This window comes from Octodon degus, unplaced genomic scaffold (genome assembly GCF_000260255.1).
Source record: "Octodon degus isolate 3935 unplaced genomic scaffold, OctDeg1.0 scaffold00010, whole genome shotgun sequence".
In the NCBI taxonomy this organism is placed as follows: domain Eukaryota; kingdom Metazoa; phylum Chordata; class Mammalia; order Rodentia; family Octodontidae; genus Octodon; species Octodon degus.
Genome location: NW_004524586.1, coordinates 19,741,177 through 19,746,096, shown reverse-complemented (window position 1 = coordinate 19,746,096; position 4,920 = coordinate 19,741,177).

The following is a 4,920-nucleotide window of genomic DNA, read 5'->3' as shown; positions in this document are numbered from 1 at the left end:
GGTTAGCATGGAAACTGGATGGAATGAAGGGACAGTTTGTTCAGCTGGGGCAGCATTTAGAGGAGTCACCCTGCCCCGCGCTGGGCCTCTGCTCTGGTGACCGCAGTCCCTGCGTGGCCAAATGCATCTCCCACAGGACCCAGCTTGTCTGCCTGGAAGCTGGCCGACCAAGGTCCCCGCCACACATCAGGCTTCAGCTGTGACTTTCTACAGATACAGTCAGTCTGGTCACCTCAACTCATGGCCGAGCGCAGCCATTTCTCCAGCTCCAAACCATCCCTGAGGGCAGGCGGTCGGCCACAGACAGAGACGACCCTGTTAAGCTGCCTGTGGTCATTCTGTTATGCTTTGGGCTGGATTCACCCAAAAGGCTGGGGCAACATTTTGAAATCTTCTATATACCAACAAGGAAAATTCACAACTCCTTTTATCTTCATTCACAGTTAAATTGCAAGACTCATCCACAGTTGTGCTGCCTGCTGCTGTTCAATTTTACTGCTCCGTAATATCTAAATATGTAAATATGCACAATTGATTTGTCTACTTATCTATATCTGTTGATGGGATTTGGGTTGTTTCCTGTGTTTTGATAGTAGGAACAGCACTGCCACAAATATTTCTCTCCATATTTAGGCAAAGCGCTGTGCATTGTAAGGTTTATGAATGTCAACTTTATAAGGCCAAACTCTTTTCCAAAAAAGCAACGCAAATTTGTTAGAGAAAAAAAAAAAAGCTCCAAAAGATTACAAAATTCTCTGCATTTTTTTAATTTTTCAAGAAACCTACAATTATAGTCTGTTTTAAAAAATAAACCCTTATACAAACGAGACATAATAGTATACACATACAACCCAGCAGTAAAGGAGAGAGTGGCAGGTGGATGGCAAGTCTGAGTCTCACCTGGGCTACTTAGCAAGCCTCTGATCTCAAAATAAAAAAATAATAATGACTGAGGGGACCTGGGTTCTATGTGTGGAAGTACAGCAAAATTGGGGGACCTGCAATGAGGTGCACCTGAATGAGAACCAAAGGAACAATAAATGTGAGATTTAGGGGAGTCTGTTCCGGTGGGCTGGGGAGGCTCCAGGTGGGGTGTTCACGTGTTCGGCTATGGCCAGTGTCCAGCTCTCTTGCTGGGCGGAACTCACTGGTGTCTGCTAAAGAGGAGAGGAAGAGAAGCTTCACAAATAAAGGTTTCGCGTAAAATCCAACTCCATATGCTGAAGCCTGTTCACATCAGAAGACTCTCCAAGGCCTCCACGCTGACTTTGAAAGAGGAAAGTCTTGTCAGGTAGGCAGCATGGTGAATGGCAAAACCAGACACCCCATATTCCAGATCAGCCTAGTACAGTCAAACAGTATCACCTAAGTGAGAAGTCTGCCCCCCAAATTTCGTGTGGCCCACTGCCTCAGTTAGATCCACTTCTGCCATCACTGAGTCCCCTGTGAGCTCTGTGTTCTCTCCAGAACTCAGTGTTCTCCTCTGTAGAATGGGGAGATGGGGTTTAAATTAGGAAGTACTGCAAAGTGCTTAGGAAGGGAAGTGCCTCGTGCAGAGAACGCACTGAGCACACACCTGCTACTCCTCCCCACCCTGTGTGTGTGTGTGTGTGTGTGTGTGTGTGTATTGTGAGTGAATTATTGATGTGCATATATATTTCCACCCCAAGTTCTTGCACCTGCCTGGGGCCCTGCTGTCTGGGCCAGGATGGGGCCCAGCCTGGAGGCTGGCTGACTGCCTCTGAGCCCCAGTGTGGTCTGAGAAACCAGTGCCGCTCCAACACCAGCAACCCCAGGCCCCCGGCTCTTCCTCCTCCAGCACCACTGCTCTGTCCTCAGCGCCACTTCCCAAGCCTGCTTCTTCCCTGAGCTGCCTCCACGCAGGCTCCAGCACCCCTCACCCCGGCCTCCTTGGCCCCTCCACCTGCTGCCTCTTGTGCCAGCCTCCTACCTGAGTCTGCCCACATCAGGCCCTGCTCAGAGCCCTTGGAGCCCCCACTGTCCCTGTGCAAGAAACCCTAGTGCTGTGATGGACCTCGTGCTCGAGACCCAGCTTCCCTGGTCTAAGCTACCCAAGGAGTACCCAGGGCCCCGCCCCACCATTCCCTGACATACCCCCTCCTCGCACTCCAGTAGGTCAGCGGATGCTGTCCCACGAGAGGGGCACCCTTCTCTTCCACAGGTACTCAGTCACCTTCCAAATGCCTTCCCTTGGCCCTGTGACATGTCCTGGGGGTGGTCCTTGCCCCTGTTCTCTCTCATGCATGTAAGGACACACTCACCCATGATTTGCTCTCCGCCAGATTGTGACGGCTTTGGGGCCAAGGCCTCCGAGTCCCATGAGAGCCCAATGGCACATCCGCAATGTAGCCATTGAATAAGGACCAACTTGTCCCCTTTAATAGGTAGAGATGCTTGACTACCCACTACAATTATATTTTCCCTTCTCTGATTTAAAACCTGGTCCTGCCTGGCAGGAGAAACCAGTGGAAAACATCTGGCTGGTGAGCTGACATGGGTGGGGATGGAAGATGGAAAGAAATCTGGTGTCTTCTGTTTACCATAGAGGCTTAACTTGGAAAGAAAAGTGCAGCCACAGCGGGATGGATGAGCAGGGACAGCTGCCTCCACTGTACTGTGCATGGCGGGCCCTGGAGAGGGACCCAGGCGGGGCCAGCAGCCTGCAACCCTGGGGCCAGGCCAGCTATTTGCTTGGTCACTCTGTCCCCAAAGGATGCTTTATGATTGCTCCCTCTCTCAAGAGGGGATAGAGAGAGGATCTGTGATGGGAAGTTCCTTTTGTCCTCAACAAGAGAAGTAGGGGGACAATGTTCCTGTTGGAACCCTGAATTTTCAAAACAATTGAGTTTACACGAGGACAGTGGCTGCCTGCCTGCCTGGCACTCACAGAGAAAGCAGCCATGGGACAGAGGGGTGAAAGCGGCCTGAAGTTCAGTCCTGTTAGCAACTGGTCAGAACCAGAGACAGCTCAGTCAGCCAACCTGTCCCGAAGTGCCAGCCAATTTGTTCCCCAAATGACAGCCAACCTGTTCCCAAGTGCTAGTCAACATGTCCCCCAAGGGCAACCCACTCGGGTCCCCTTCTGTCCCTCTCGGGCAGAAGTATTCTTTCCCCCAATAAATAAATTCTGCTCTTTAAAAAACAGATTATTATTAATATCAAAACAAAAACCATGTCCCCCACGTATCCAGCTAACCTGTTCTCACTTGCTGGCCAACCTATCTCTAAGCACTACCACACACCCCAGCTATCCCCTAATCTGTCTCTAGTGCCAGCTGACATGTTCCCAGAGCATGCTGGTGTGCTCCTCAGGTACCCTATCAACCTGTTCCCCAAATGTCCCAACTTGTTCCATGCCGACCACGTGTTCCCAAGTGGCAATCAGCAGCCTTTCCTACTCTGGCCCCGTTAGTATCTGAAGCACAGGAGGCTGAGGGACCGCATGCCTTCACAGTTCCAGAGGTACAGAGCCCAGAAGAATACAAGCACCATGCAGTCACTTCTGCCCTTTTCCAGGTGGGAAAACAGAAGGGGAAGGCCAAGGCCACACAGCAAGCCAGAGCTGGTGACGGCTCCTGCGGCTGCTCTGAGACCCGGAGTCTCCGATCACAGCCAAGCTAGAGCCCGGGACCCTCCTCCTCTCTTCCGATCAGCAGTGGCCTTGCTGCATGTATGGCAGAGAAGTTCACGTGTCTCTTCTTGCAGAGGGCACCAGCAGCAGTGTGGGCGCCTACGGTACAGCCGTGAAGCAAAGCGATGAAGTCTTCATTCTGCCCACTGTGCTGCTACTTTGAGTGGGTGGTAGAGCAACAGAGAGAGGGAGAGACAGACAGACAGACAGACAGACAGACACAGAGACAGAGACAGAGACAGAGACAGAGACAGAGACAGAGACAGTGAGAGACAGAGAGATAGGCAGAGACAGAGACAAAGACAGAGACAGAGACACTGAGTGATACACAAACAGACAGACAAGTCAGAGAGGTAGAAATCCTTCACCTGCTCTTGCCTCCTAGAGGACAGCCCGAGTTCCTAGTGTGACTCACAGGGCCCATGAACAGGCCCTCTGGTGTGAGCCCTGCTGCCCTCACCCCCCACACACACACACCAGCCCCATGCAAGGGCATACCTTCCTGCCCACACCCCAGTGTGCCTGCGTGCCCGTCCCACCTGTTCTCACTGACAGCAGTCCTTGCCTATCTGTTATACCCACCTCCCTGCCTGCAACTCCCCAAAGCCCTGCAAGGCAATACTGGGCACCTGAGCAGTCCTGAACAAGCCACCAGAAGGACATCATACTTATTTCTGCCTGGGCCCAGGACCCTGCCCAGCAGCAGGCACTCAGAAGACCTTTAGAAACACTGAGTGACCCAGCAGGCTTCAGGCTCAGATTGTTCCCTACACGCCACCATACCAGAGCTCATCCTGTAAATCCTCCGTGCTCAGACTCTGGGCTCAGAGACTAGGCCAGGAAGTTCAGTGGGACAGAGCCTCAGGCATGCCCCCGACCTACCACATGACAGTCTGCCTTTCAAGTACATGCCAGGTTATACCTTGCAAGGTTGAGATGCTTCAAAGTGGGTCATTTAGTCAGTAAGAAAGCCGTGGCTCAGAGAAAGGAGTCCACCAAGGTCACCTAGCAGAATGTCGTGTGCTGGAATCAGAAACCTGGTCTTTTAAGGACACTGCACCTTTGTGGAAGATGACCCAGAGTAAGAGCACAAAGCTAACCCTTCCCTGGCTAGCTACCTCTTCTTTCTCACAGGGACTTCACCTATCTGCTAGGGAGCTGGGAGCAGGTGGACGTGGGCCAAGGGAGCAACTCAGCCAGGGGCAAGGCCTCCTCCCTCCCCACGGCTGCTCTCTGAGCCACAGGACAGGTAGATGCAGAGGGGGTGG